This window comes from Giraffa tippelskirchi, chromosome 2 (assembly GCF_054371585.1).
Source record: "Giraffa tippelskirchi isolate mGirTip1 chromosome 2, T2T-mGirTip1v1.2.pri, whole genome shotgun sequence".
In the NCBI taxonomy this organism is placed as follows: domain Eukaryota; kingdom Metazoa; phylum Chordata; class Mammalia; order Artiodactyla; family Giraffidae; genus Giraffa; species Giraffa tippelskirchi.
The window spans coordinates 125,031,211-125,046,923 of NC_137276.1; the positions used below are offsets into that span (position 1 = coordinate 125,031,211).

General features: G+C 36.9%; 1 protein-coding gene across 1 annotated transcript in view; it reads left to right on the top strand.

Moving 5' to 3' along the window:
- Positions 1-15,713, top strand: part of MME (membrane metalloendopeptidase) — a 310,407-nt gene that overhangs the window by 173,264 nt on the left and 121,430 nt on the right. The gene's annotated exons all lie outside the window — the stretch shown is intronic.

The following is a 15,713-nucleotide window of genomic DNA, read 5'->3' on the forward strand; positions in this document are numbered from 1 at the left end:
TTGGAAGAGGATGTTTGCTATGACCAGTATGTTCTCTTGGCAAACTCTGTTAGCCTTTGCCCTACTTCATTTTGTATTCCAAAGCCAAAGTATGTGTGAAAAAGTGTGAGTTGCTCAGTTGTGTCTGACTCCCTCACACCCCATGAACTGGTCTGCCAGGCTCCTCTATTCATGGCATTCTCTATGCAAGAATATTGCAGTGGGCAGCCATTCCCTTCTCCAGGTGATCTTCCTGACCCAGGGATCAAACCCAGGTCTCCTGCATTGCAGGCAGATTATATACCATCCGAGCCACCAGGGAAGTGCTGTTGAACATCTGGTGATGTCCATATGTAGTGTCATCTTTGGTGTTGTTGGAAGAGTGTGTTTGCTATGATCAGTGTGTTTTCTTGACAAAACTCTGTTAGCCTTTGCCCTGCTTCATTTTGTACTCCAATGCCAAACTTGCCTGTTACTCCAGGTATCTCTTCCTACTTCTGTATTCCAATCCCCTGTGATGAAAAGGACACCTTTTTTTGATGTTAGTTCCAGAAGTTCTTGTAGATCTTCATAGAACCATTTGAGTTCAGCTTCTATGGCATCAATGGTTGCGGCATAGACTTTGATCACTGTGAATGGTTTGCCTTGGAAATGAACCAAGGTCATTCTGCTGTTTTTGAGATTGCACCCAAGTACTGCATTTTGAACTCTTTTGTTGACCATGAAGACTACCCCATTTCTTCAAAGGTGTTCTTGCCCACAGTAGTAGATGTAATGGTCATCTGAATTAAATTTACCCATCACTGTCCATTTTAGTTCACTGATTTCTAAGAATTTAATGTTCAGTCTTGCCATTTCCTGCTTGACTGTTTCCAGTTTACCTTGATTCATGGATCTAACATTCCAGGTTCCTCTGCGATATTGTTCTTTCCAGCATCCGACTTTACTTTCACCATCAGACACACTCACATTTGAGTGCTGTTTCCACTTTGGCCTAGCCTCTTCATTCCCTCTGGAGTGTTTCTCTGTTCTTCCCCATAAAATATACTGGACATCTACTGACCTCGAGGACTTATCTTTTCCATGTATAGGAAGGTACAGGAGTCTGGGCTCACTGAAACCATTCCTTTCATATGCATTTCTTTTTAAATTTAGCTTCAGCTTTCTGAATTAGTTAATTGATACCTTTTATCCATTTTGGAAAATTCTCAGCCACTATCTCCAAACAATGTTTCTACCTTACTTTCTCTTCCTCTGGGACTTCAGTTACAAGTGAGTTAGATATTCTCAGTGTATTCTGTATCCTCCTGCCTTTTACCTTCTTTTCTTTATTGCCCACCCCTTTGTTTCCCAGTGTTTTGTCCTGGGTAATTTTTGCTTTGTTTTGATTTGTTTTTCTGACTTAGATTCAAGGTGAATAATCCTATATTTATCTTCAATTTAGTTCTTTCTTTTTTAAAGTTTCCAGCTATATGAAAAAGTATTCAGGCTTGCCTTTTATGTTTTGGATCATAATAATCATAATTATTTTAAGATCTATTTTTGATAATTCCAGTATCCATTACTTCTCAGTCACTTCTATTATATATTGTTTATCCAATGTTTTGTTTCTTTTCTCTCTTTTGCTCATGTGCCCGTTTATTTTTGACTGAGTGCTAAAAATTGTGTATTAAACATTGTGGAACAATTCTAAGCATAGTGTAATATTATTTTTTGAAATAATTTTTCTAAGCCATGGAGGGTTTAGATTTGCTTCTTTACTGGTGCGTGCATGCTCAGTTGTGTCTGACTCTTTGTGACACCCTGTGACTCTTTGTGACTCAGAGGGCCCACCAGGATCCTCTGTCCATGGAATTTTCCAGGCAAGAATATTGAAACGGGTTTCTTTACTGGTGAGGGGCTAACAATCCTGGGTTAACTTAATTAAATTTAAGGGATAGATATGTTTTACACTGAACTTCAGTTCCTAGAAGAAACAGGTTATTTTCAAACACTTTAATTCTTAAGGTGTGGTCTCAACTCAAAGCAGTGAGACATTTACTGTTTCGTTTGTTTTCTATTGGCTGGTGCTATACTCAATTTTTTTTTTTCTTTAATCTAGTTGTACAAAACTGTGACAAGCACTGCTCCATCTCAGGCTCTGACATCTCTTCAAAAATGAGCGTATGACCCTGTAGGAACAGTGCTCCAAATTGAGGGCTCACTTCCTAGATGATCTTTTTCTCCTGGATTTTGATCCTTTGATGTTCCACTATTTTTATTATATTATCTTCCTTGCTTTTTCTGTTGTTCACAGTAGAAATTTTGTTCTGAATTACGCAGTCTGCTGGGGATTCCTAGGTGGCTCAGTGGGTAAAGAATCTGCCTGCAATACAGGAGACACAGGAGACATGGGTTGGGAGGATCCTCCCTGATAGCTCAGTTGGTAAAGAATCCACCTGCAATGCAGGAGACCTGGGTTCCATCCCTGGGTTGAGAAGATCACCTGAAGAAGGGAAAGGCTACCCACCCCAGTATTCTGACCTGGAGAATTCCATGGACTGCATAATCCATGAGGTCGCAAAGAGTTTGACACGACTGAGTGACTTTCACTTTTGGAAGAGGGCATGGCAACCTACTCCAGGATTCTTGCCTGGAGAATCCCATGGACAGAGGAGCCTGGCAGGCTCCATAGGGTCCATAGGGAAGAGCCTGACCCTGCATAGCGTCACAGAGAATTGGACACAACTGAAGTGACTGAGCACATTTAGTCTGTTACTATAGATAAACCAATTCTTTCTAATTCAAACTCATAAGGTTTTTTGGTCATTTTTTTTTTAATTTATTAACCATGATATAGCTGAAAAGAAGTTGCTGATTATAGAATTACTTTATAATTTTTATCTTAAAAGAGGTAAAATAGGATTTAAAAATTGTATTTCTAGCTTTTCAAGATATAATTCAGAAAGAAATATTTATTTTTAAGGCAAGATAACAGGATCCTGTGTTCATGATGTGATTGATTTTGTTATGCTAACTGATCTCAGCAAATTTTATACCATATCATCATCTTATAAAAGATGCAATAGTTGTTATCAGGTAAAGGCAGCCAAACTATAAAATAATATTTAACAAAAATTATTTAGAATCACACAGTGTCATATGATGACCTTTCTGTCAGTGAGACAGTTAGAATGTAGCAGTTAAATGTAGAGTCTTTGGCAACAAAAACACCCATGCTTGACTTGTAGCCCATCATTTGCTGGGACAGATTAATTTCTCTAACCTTTAGTTTCCTCATTTGTAAAATGGTATTCATAATACTATGTACTAAATCAAGAATATCTTGAGGATAAAGAAACTATTGTTTAGAAATGACTTATTTAGCACAATGCTTGGTATCTGATAAATATTTAATAAAGATATTTATTATTAGCCATTATGCTAGGTCACAGTTTTCCAACCTTAGCTCTTGACATTTTGGACTAAATAACTTTCTCCAAGAAAATATCCTATATATAGTAAAATTTTCAGAGGTTATCTTGACCTCTGTTCATCATATGCCAGCAGTATCCCCTCAGTGGGACAACTAAAAGTGTCTCTAGACATTGTCAAATATTGCCTGGAAAACAAAAAATTCCTGGTTGAGAACTTCTTTGCTTGAAAATCATGTATGTATAATTAGTCATCAAACTCAAGTGGGAAAGACGCTAAATTTGAAATTAGAATACTTAAATTAATATGCTAGATTTTATCATTATTAATCTATGAACTTCAGAAAATTCCTTAATTTCTCCCATCTCAGCTTCCCCACTGTACATATACACACACAGATGCATATATATGTTCATATGCTATATAAATGTGGGTAAATATATGTAGCTATTTAATATATATGGCAATTCTTGGTATCCTTAAAAGGATCATACAAGAACAAACTGTGAAAAATAGCTTTGTGAAGTTTCTCAATATTTCATTGACCTGATAAAGAAGAAAATAATAATTGCTTACCTGTTAACGACCTACACCCTGTCCTCCAATTGTGAGGAGTATAGAAACAGAAAACTTGTCATTACATAACCTTTTACAGTGAAGTAGAATCTGTAGGTCAATCCAGCGATAGACAAAAATTAGGTAGAGCCAAAGTTACTCTTGTAAAACATGAGAAAGTTGCTAAACTGGAAACCTATTAATGATCTCTGAGTAATTAAGATATCCAGTTTTAGTTCATATTGGAATAGATGCATGTTTCTTCAGTTGAGTACCAGATGAAGTGTTTGGGGCCATGGTGTTTTTTTAAAAACTATATTTAACAACTGTATTAACCCTCCAATTTGCAAAATACTCAATGATGAGAGGCATAGTGACCAGCTTAAAAAAAAAACAACAGGCTAAAGTCTGTGTCTCATTTCTCATGTTCATTCTGTGGCATATGCTCAACTGTACAGCATGATGAGGAACATCATACGCTGGTTGTATTTATTATTCATTTAACCACACATAACATGTTGAATTGCAACTCAATTGTGTTGATGGGACTGTGCATACACTTCTATTCCTTTGCCTTTGAACATACTGGTACCTTTACCTAGAAAATCTTTCCCTTCAGTCTACTCAGTGAGCTCCTAGGTATCTGGACTAGTTTCCCAAGGACATCTTTAACAAAGTACCACCACTGGATGCTTAAAACAATCACGAAATTTATTGTGTCACAGCTCTAGAAGCTAGAAATTCAAAAGCCAAGTGTAAATAGGGCCAGGCTCCCTGTAAAGCCTGTAAGGGAGAATTCATTCTTGCCTCTTCTAGCTTCTGGTACTTGTTAGCAACCCTTGGCATTCCTTGGTTTGTAGAAGCACCACTCTAATCCTTGCCTTGACTGTTGCATGGTCACCTTCTCCCTGTGTGACTCTGCTCTGAGTCTTTTCTCTTCAAGGACACCAGGCATATTAAATTAAGACTCATTCTATTCCAAGACTTCCCAGGTGGCTCAGTGGTAAAGAATCCACCTACAGTGCAAGAGACACAGGAAATACAGGTTTAATCCCTGGGTTGGGGAGATCCCCTGGAGAAGGAAATGGCTACCTACTCTAGTATCCGTGCCTGGGAAATCCCCTAGACAGAGGAGCCTGGGGGCAACGGTCCATGGGGTAACAGAGACAGACACAATCGAGTGACTGAGCATGCATGCACTCCAATAGGGCCACATCTTAATTAATTGTACCTGCAGTGACCCTATTTCCAAATAAATTCTTAGTCTGAGGTTCCAAAACGACATGAATTTGAGGTGGGAATACTATTAAGCCCAATAAAGTAGTGTCTGGCAGTTTCTTCAAAGATAAGCTGTGTGAATTCTTCTTTTTTTTGTTTTTAATTGACCACTTTGGGCATTCTTTCATCAGGGTGAGTTTTGTATTATCTAACTTAAAATATGAGCTATATGACATGAACACAATCTACCTTGTAAAGCACTAGGAGGTGCCTTAAATAGACAGGCAGTCATTGTCCAGGGCAACCAAAGCTGAGGTGAAGTGAGAGGCCAGAGATTAACTAGAAGAAGCTTTTCATACAAAATAAGACACTGTGGTTGTAAAAGAACAGTGGCTTTAAATATGAACCCAAATTGTACTGATATGGGCTGATGTTCCTAATTACTATCACTGTTGTATATGGAGCTACTTTTACATGCGCAATTCCATATGTATAGTGCCTTCCAGGATGAATAAGGAGGGACTGATATTTTTAAGCCACTCAGGAGCTTCTAGCTGATTCACTTAATGAATCAAGGAGTGTTAGAGCAAGAAAGTATGCTAGATATCATGTAGTCCACCTCTGATTTTGTAGAAGTGAAACTGAGGCTCACAGTTTAAGTACTCTGTTTCAAAAATCAACTTTGAAAGACTATGTAATGACAGAAAATAAGCGTTTTCCAGTATTTATTTCTTAAAGAAATATATAAAATAATGACACAATCTCATTTATAAAATAATATGTTGTTGTTGTTTAGTCGCTAAGCTGTGTCTGACTCTTTGAGACTCCATAGACTGTAGCCCACCAGGTTCCTCTATCCATGGGATTTCCCAGGCAAGAGTACTAGAGTGGGTTGCCATTTCCTTCTCCAGAGGATCTTCGCAACTCAGGGATTGAACCTGCTTCTCCTGCATTGGGAGGCAGGTTCTTTAGCACTGAGCCATCAGGGAAGCCCCAAAATAATACACATGGACATAGAAAGAGAGTACAGGATATACACTGAAAGGAAATGATAGCACAAATGAACACAGATGATTATTGCCTTCTTTGCATTTTCTGATGTTTCCTATTTCCTATAAATAAATAACATGAGCTGTTATGATTGATCCCAAGGTTGGGCACCCTAAACTTGTTTGCTCATCTCTCCTTGCTTACCAATTGCCAATAATGAAGGCACCCCCATGTAAACTCTCGTTTCCTGTGGAACATAGTTTTAAAGTAATTAGGATAAATATTAAAGCAGTTTTTCCCAAATTTCAGCCGTGTGTGTGTGTGTGTGTGTGTGTGTATTTGGAGGAAAATTGCTTTACAATGTTGTGTTGGTTTCTGCTTGTACAACAACATGAATCAGCTATAAGTATATATATATCCCCCACCTTTGAGCCTCCCTCCCATCCACCCCCATCCCACCCCTCTAGGCTCTAGGTCATCTCTGAGCACTGAGCTGAGTTCCTTGTGCTATACAATTGCTTTCTGCTAGCCACATTTGTATATTATGTTAGTGAGTTTGGCATATCTGAGTATCAGTTGAATATTACTTACCTTATTGAAAGTTTTTAAAAATTATTTTTTAATAGACACTTTAACAAGCAAGATATAAGGATAAAAAACAGGCACATGGAAAGATTCAAAATCACTAGTGATTAAAAAATATATAAATTGAAATCACAATGAGGCATTATTACATATCTGATCCAATGGCTAAAATTAAAAGATTGACCATGCCAGTGTTGGCAAGGATGTGGACCAAACAGAACCCTTGTACATTACTGGTGAAAAGAGAGAAAGCTACAGCCACTTTGGAGAACAGTTTGGCAGTTTGTTGAAAAGTTAAACATGACTATCATATCCAATCATTTCACTCCTAGGTATTTATCCAAGAGAAATGAAAGCATATGCTCATAAAAAGACTTGTACATTAATTTTCATAGCAGTTTTATTTGTAGTAGCCTAAATGGGAAACAGCACAAAGACTAATGGATAAGCAAACTGTGGTGTACCCATACAATGGAACACCACTTAACAATTTAAAAAAAAGAATGGACTTTTGCTATTAAATGGATGAATAACTATTTTAAGTGAAAAAGCCAGGCAAAAAAAGGGTATACTTTTATAAATCTAAGTAACAAACTACATATTAATAAATATACATATATATGTGATTACATTTACATAAAATTCTAGAAAGTGAAAACTATGATATAGTGACAGAGAGCTAGTTAAATGTTGCCTGAGGATAAGAGAAAGGTAGAGGAGGGCAGGAGAGAAAGATTATCAAGAGGCAGAAGGAATTTTTGGAGAGTGATGGATAAATTTATTATCTTGCAATGATTCTTCCACTGATATGTACATATGCCAAAATTTATCAAGTTGTACACTTAAATATATGTCAATTAAACATAAATAAAGTTGCTGAAGCCAAAATAATCACCCCCAAAACTTGGATACTGTAAGCTTGCCTGATACCGTATCATTGGTGTTATTATCAACTACTTTGTTTGAAGTCTCTGTACTTATAAACATCTTTCTCATCTTAGTTGGCCCACCACACACTTAACAAGTTTTACTAAATTTAGTGTAGCATGAGTAACATATGAGACCACAGAAGTCTACAGCAGTAAGGAATTATTGAAACTTTTTGAACAGCTGAGGAGTAAAATAATCTGAGCTTCTATTTAAAACAGTCTACCAGAGAGTAAAGTGAACAATAAATTGGCATAAAGAAAAGATGAAATTGTGCATTTGTAAGAATAATAGTTAAAATGTTAGTATAATAATTCAGAAAAAGTAAGAGCATTCATGCTGGTAAATGTTAGCTTTGGAATGGGGCATAGGGGAAAAATTCAGCAGATCCTATAGAGGTAAAAACATTAGGACTTGGAAACCTATTGTATGGTTAATAATAAAGAAGTGCACTGAATGTGTAAAGCCTAGGTGAACCGGGACAATGGTGATTCCATAAAATATATGGGTTCATAAGAACATGGGTATGTGGAGTGTCCTGCAGATGGAAAGAAAGGTGGGTCTACCACTCAGGAAATACACTGGACAGACTGACATCAGTTTGGTAGTTGTCTGTCATGAGATCATAGCTGAGATGATGGGAATGGATAAAAATAATCAAGGAAGAAATCGTAGAGAGATGAAAAGAGAAGAAAAGATGCTTTGTTTACTAGACACACAGAGGGAAAAGAGGCCAGGAGAGGCCAGTGTAGGCACCGTGTTAGCGTAGCATGGCAGAAGCTGAGAGTTAAAAGTTCAAGAAATATATGTGTTAAGGATTTCAGGAGAAGAAATAATGGAGAAAGTTGAAGGCTTTCAGTAAGAGAGTGGACAACTCAGAGCTGAGAGCTTTGTCCAGGCCCAGGATAAGGCTGGAGAGAAGATGAACATCCCTGTAACTGAAGAGCACTAACCTGACCCTTTTTCTCTGAGGCACTTTAGAGGAGTATTAATTTCTTGCTAGAATGTGAAATGGTGCCCTAGCAATTTATTGAAGATATTGGAGGAGGAGAAAAATTGTAATTTATGGAGAAATCTTTTTTACTTTCATATTAACACCTACTTCAAAGAGTTCCTGGAGAAATTAATCTGGCCCTGAATTCCTTAGCAGAAAGAAACTCATTGAGTTTCAGAGGAGTAAGAAGCAATACCATCAGCTTAACAAACTGAGAATAGGCTCCATTACCTTCGGCTATTTTAATACCCAGATACTGACTCAATTTGGCAAGAATGAGACTGAACCTATTCCTTATCTTTGTGATGTCAGGCAACCCCAGCAAAAACACCTCTTTGGTATTTGCCTTACTACCCAGCTCCAGAAGCAGCCGGAAATGAGCATAACCAGAGAGAACAGGAAGAGATTATTTTCCCTTTGAAATGTAACTGCCACCACTACCCAAAACCAACAGATATCACAGGTGGACTAGGGGAAGAGACAATAACTTGTCTGCTGCTGCTGCTGCTAAGTCGCTTCAGTCGTGTCTGACTCTGTGTGACCCCATAGACGGCAGCCCACCAGGCTCCGCCGTCCCTGGGATTCTCCAGGCAAGAATACTGGAGTGGGTTGCCATTTCCTTCTCCAAATAACTTGTCTATACAAATACAATTAGTCTGATAGAAGTAAAAAACATGACAGACCACACAGTTTAATATTTCTGAAGCTTTCAATTACATCAATTTTGCCCTAGTGAAATTTCTTTAATTTTCCTGGCCCAGTTTTGAAAGTTACAATGCATTAATGTGTATTGAACAAACCTGTGAAGTAATATTCCCAAATCACTATACTTGAAAAGATTTTTTACATTAAAAAGTATCTTCTAGCAATGAGCAGTTGGTTTTATTTAGGAATTGACATTCAGAAATTTTAAACATTATTAAAAATATACACTAAAAGCCACTAGGTACATACATCTGTTTGTACAGATCGGATTGAATTTTTTTAAGTTTTCTTTACAATTGAACTTAAAGAATGTAGGTAAATGTAATAATCTGATTGGTAAGAATGACTGTCTGGTGGAGAGGATTAAGATGGATGGAGTTAAAGATCAGCTTTATCTTTGCAAATGAATTGGTAGAAACTAAAGCAGAAAACATGAGTCTAAAATCAAGATATTTCTATTTTACTTGGCACTTTTCCTGGAAACATTAGGCATTCAAAAGAAGTCGGGAATCAGTTATATTTAAAATATGAGTATATCAAGGTAAGATACCAGCTTTCCTCTTCAGGGATGCTTAGAAGACACATTTCTTTCCTTTATCGTGCTTCTCCTAGTTTTGACTATTTGTAAACATCCCTCTTCTCCCTCCACAGTCAGAGTCAGAAAGTACCAGATATTTAAAGGTAAACTGTCCCAAGGCTGAACAGCTGTCCCCAGTCTGGATTCTTCCTCTGACTGCTGCTGTGTAGTATTCAACTCCCTACTCTTACCCCAGAGCCAGGGCCACAGATGTCCACAGGAAATGCATCCGAGAGGTCTAATGGGAGTGAATCAGATGCACATGTTCCTTGGTATGTGGTGATGGGCATCCTCAAAGTACCAGCCACAGCCAGGACTCCCTCAGGCCAGAATTGGTTCCAGGTTTGTGAAGGCCGAAAGTCTGTGCTGGAAAACTGCCTCTCCTTCCCCTTCTCAGTACAGTGTCAATGATGAAATGTTAGAGTGTTGCTGAGATAAAACATGTAATCATCTTGGGGATGTGAGGGATGAGCACATCTTTCTAACTGAGCTTAGTCATGTTCTCATGAGAGGGGTGAGTGCAGCCTGTCCCCAGACAGATTTTCCTGCCCCACAATATCAGAGCACATGGAACAGTTTAGCCAGAGAAAAGGCTCAATTCCATGTTTTAAAATGCAATTTTCAGTCAGTTATAGTCAATCAAAAAATTGCTTGATGAGTGGAACTTGGTGTTACAATGTTTCTGAGCCTTATTTGTATCAAAATCACAATTAATGATTGCCTTTGGCACATAACAAAATATTTAGATGTTTTGCCAGTTTGTCAGAAACAACAAACAGCCCATTGTTATGTTCTGTCATTTGACAGAAATGCGGCAATTTCAACAATTTGTTCTACATTCTATCTACAACTCACCACCACCAAATGTTCCCTGTCTCAGTGAAGTGATAGATCCACCTACTTGCCCCAAACTACAGGAGTCATTCTAGATTTCTTCTTCTGTACCTTCAATATTAAAAAAAATCCGAAGTCCTATGATTCGACCTCAAAAATCTCTCCTTTGATTGCCTTAGATCATTTGCTTTTAAGACACCTCTCATAAGAACGATTGCACTAGCTTTCTAATAGATCTCTCTGCCTCCATTTTTGCCTCCTCCAGCCATGCTTCCCATTACCATCCGTGCAGCAGAGGTATTCTCATGTACCACTCTGATATTATTGCTCCTTTGTACAGATTTTACCATGCTTTCTACTGCATGCAACCAAATGTAACCAGTTTGTAGCACATACAAATTTCTTCATTATCTGGTTCCTACCTCTTCAGTCTTCTCTTGAGAAACTTCCTCATCTCTCCTCCCTCCCTATACACTTCAGCAATAACTAACCACTCAAAGTCATCAAAATATTGCAATGTATCTCATACAATATTCAAGACATAGAGAAGTTTCTCTATGTTCTGTCTGTCTTGACTGCTCTTATCCTCCCTTTTATCTGCCAAATACCTCAAATCAAATAAGAAATATATTAAATGATGAAGTGTTCTGATGTACCCAATGATAAAAAAAAATGCCCTGTCACATATTTCAAATGAACTTTATATATTACTCAATTATAAAAATAACTATGTTCTATTGTAAAAGTTTGTTTGTGTTTGTCTTACCCACTAAACTATAACTTCCTTGATTACCTAATCATCTTATTTTTTGTTTTCTTTTTATCTACACAATCCTGCAAAGGATTTGCTTGCTTTTTCACTCAAAATTTCTTTCTGAGTCATCCATATTGATTTGTTTCGCTGCAAATTGTTATTTTACATTCTGTGTAATATTCTAGGATTCCATTTTATGAATGTATTAGAATAGTTTATCCAATCTTCCATAAGTTGGCTTTTGTTTCTTGTATATTATTATTATAGAAAATATTGCCATGAAGTCTTTCACACATCTCCAGATGCACATGTGCACAACTATGAATTTGAAAGTAGAATTGCTGGAATGTCAATAATATACTTCAATTTTTCTAGACAATGCAAAAATTTTTCAAAATGATTTGCTAAAGTGCAGTTGTTGTTTTTTTTTCTTTTCAAAATTCTATTAGCCAGTAATAGAACAATGGAAACAGTGAGACTTTATTTTTTGGGCTCCAAAATCACTGTAGATGGTGACTGCAGCCGTGAAATTAAAAGACACTTGCTCCTTGGAAGAAAAACTATGACCAACCTAGACACCATATTAAAAGACAGAGACATTACTTTGCCAACAAAAGTCTGTCTAGTCAAAGCTATGGCTTTTCCAGTAGTCATGTATGGATGTGAAAGTTGGACTATAAAGAAAGCTGCGCGTTGAAAAACTGATGCTTTTCAACTGTGGTGTTGGAGAAGACTCTTGAGAGTCCCTTGGACTGCAAGGATATACAACCAGTCAATTCTAAAGGCAATCAGTCCTGACTATTTATTGGAAGGACTTATGCTGAAGTTGAAACTCCGATACTTTGGCAACCTGATGTGAAGAACTGACACATTGGAAAAGACCCTGATGCTGAGAAAGATTGAAGGGGAGGGAGAAGGGGACGACAGAGGATGAGATGGTTGGATGGCATCACCGACTCGATGAACATGAGTTTGAGCAAGCTCTGAAAGTTGGTGATGGACAGGGAAGCCTGGCGTGCTTCAGTCCGTGGGGTCGCAAAGAGTTGGACACAACTGAGCAACTGAACTGAACTGAACTGATTGGCCAGTAAAAATTTTTATTGGCCAGTGCTAGTTAAGTGCAATGTTTGGGATTATCATTTCAATGGAAATTAATAGAATTTCTGTCAGAGAAAGTTTATTTGTATTGTTTTAAACAATAATTCTTTTGATTCCTATCAGTTTCCTACAAATTACTAAATATTTGAATACATGTACTTTCCTATCAATTTCCAAAAATGGATAACTTTGCAGAGTTGTAAAATAGCATGGCCAATAAAGAGTCAACCAAAGTTGTACAGAATAATAGAATCAGAGAGTCCTGCGGAATCTGCTAGCCAGGGATCTGCAAGCTACCACTGGCTAGCCAAATCCAGTAGTAGCCTGCTTTTTAGATCCCACATACAAATTTTTTACATTTTTAAAGAGGTGTAAAAAAAGAGAAAAAAATGCTACAAATATATGTGGGCAACCCTAAAATATTAACTTTCTGGTCCTTTACAGAACAAGTTTTCCTACTTTTGTGCTAGCCAATTCCCTCAATTCCATTAAAAATAATCTCTTTTGTCCTTTACCAGGACAATTGTTTTTTCCTCCTGGCAGATTGAACAAATTAATACTCTTATCAGTGGTATGTAAGAAGTCAGGTGAGTAAAATTTGGTTTTATGTTGAAGTTTTAATTGATATCTACCTGTTAATTAATGAGATTGTGTATCTTATTATGTGCTGTGGTCATTTCTATTTAAAATGAAAGTGGAAGTCGCTCAATCTTGTCCAACTCTTTGCGACCCCAGGGACTATACAGTCCACGGAATTCTCTAGGCCAGAATACTGCAATGGAAAACCTTTCCCTTCTCCAGGGGATCTTCCCAACCTAGGGATCGAACCGAGGTCTCCCACATTGCAGGTGGATTCTTTACCAGCTTAGCCACAAGGGAAGCCCAAGAACACTGCAGTGGGTAGCCTGTCCCTTCTCCAGGGAATCTTCCCAACCCAGGAATTGAACTGGGGTCTCCTGTATTGCCGGCAGATTCTTTACCAATTGAGCTATCAGGGAAGCCCATTTCTATTTAATGTCTGTTTATGTCTCTTATTCATTTGGAGTGATTAACTTGGCTTCTATTTGCAGATCTTTATATATTCTAAGAATTTTCCACTTTTATGTGTTGGAGATATCTTTCCCTAGTGCATTATTTGTCTTTTTATTTTCTTTACAGTTTTTTTTTTTTTTTGGTAAGCAAATAGAATTCAATTTGTAATTATATTTATCAGTCTCTTTAGGTTTTGAACTTTTGAGGCTTTGAAATAATTCCATTTCATAAGATATTCTTTTATATTTATTTCTAACACTTTTAACACTTTAAAAATCTTTGCTTACCACATTTAAATTTCTAATTCACATATAGCTAATGTTTTGTACTGTATAGAAATGCAGTATATTTTCCATCTGAGATTTTATCACTATTTAAATAATTTTAAATTCTTCATCTATAAGCCAACTCTAAGGATATATCAAGTTTTCTTAAAAATGAATCCACATTTTCTATCCCTGTTTCATTTGATACATTTTGTTTGAACTGTAAACTATTGCTAATTAGTAAATTACTATTAAAATTAATTTGTAAGTCTTTTCTTCTAGAAGGTTAAATTCCTTCTACCTTGCTCATTTTCAGGATTGTCTCAGCTATAATTTTCTGTTTCTTTCGTGATCATTTTACAATCAGCTTATTATATTTCAAAAAAATATTTTGGCATTTGATTGACATCTAATTTAATCTATAGATTAAGAATTGATATTCTTATAATATTAAATATTCTACTCTGAGTTCTTGATTTGTCTCTTAATTTACCTGGTTTTCTTCATAACTTTTGGGAAGATTACTTCTAGGAAAAAAATTTTTCTATATCCATAATTATATTATATCATTATCTATCTATACATATATCAACCTAAAAAATAGTCACAACCTAAAAGTTGAGAGTTGTGTTTTATTTGGTGTGGATTTTTAGGACTTCAAGCCTGGGAGACAGCATCTCAAGTAACCCTGTGAGAACTTCTCCAAGCAGATAAGGGGAGGAGGCAGGTTATATGGAAGTTTTGCAATGAAGGGCAGATAGTCTGAACATGAAAAGACTATTGTTAACTAAAGAAAACCAGATATCCTAAGCTAAGGAATTTAGTGCTTTTCTATGTGTGGGAAGATGCAAGAGTCTGGGTTCACTGAAATCATACCTTTTATGTGCATCTCAGCTATCCGGGGTCAGTATCCTGTGTTATTTCACATCCTGAGCTTCCTTGGGGCTCACCATAGGGAGTGGCTTCAGTCCTGATGGCTGCTAGTTCACAGATATTCTTCTTCCAGAGTTTCCCTTAGGGCTCACCTTAAAGGTCTGCAATTGCTGATGACTGGAACATCCTTGTTTACTGATATGGCAAAAAATATTTCATTTCTCCCATATCTCCTATATATATATATATATAATTATATATTTATATATATATATATAACTATATATATATAATTTTCATTACTGTAGACAGGTCTTTAAAAGGTTACATTTTCTAAAATTTTATTTCTGCTATATAAAGATACAATTCAGCTTTTTAATACTGACTTTATATTCAATAATGTTATTACACTTTTACACATACTAACACTTTTTTAATATGTGTGAAAGTGTAATATATAGATGGGGAAACAGTGGAAACAGTGTCAGACTTTATTTGGGGGTGCTCCAAAATCACTGCAGATGGTGATTGCAGCCATGAAATTAAAAAGACGCTTACTCCTTGGAAGGAAAGTTATGACCAAACTAGACAGCATATTAAAAAGCAGAGACATTACTTTGCCAAAAAAGGTCCATCTAGTCAAGGCTATGGTTTTTCCAGTGGTCATGTATGGATGTGAGAGTTGGACGGTGAAGAAAGCTGAGCGCCGAAGAATTGATGCTTTTGAAGTGTGGTGTTGGAGAAGACTCTTGAGAGTCCCTTGGACTGCAAGGAGATCCAACCAGTCCATCCTAAAGGAGATCAGTCCTGGTTGTTCATTGGAAGGACTGATGTTGAAGCTGAAACTCCAATACTTTGACCACCTCGTGTGAAGAGTTGACTCATTGGAAAAGACCCTGATGTTGGGAAGGA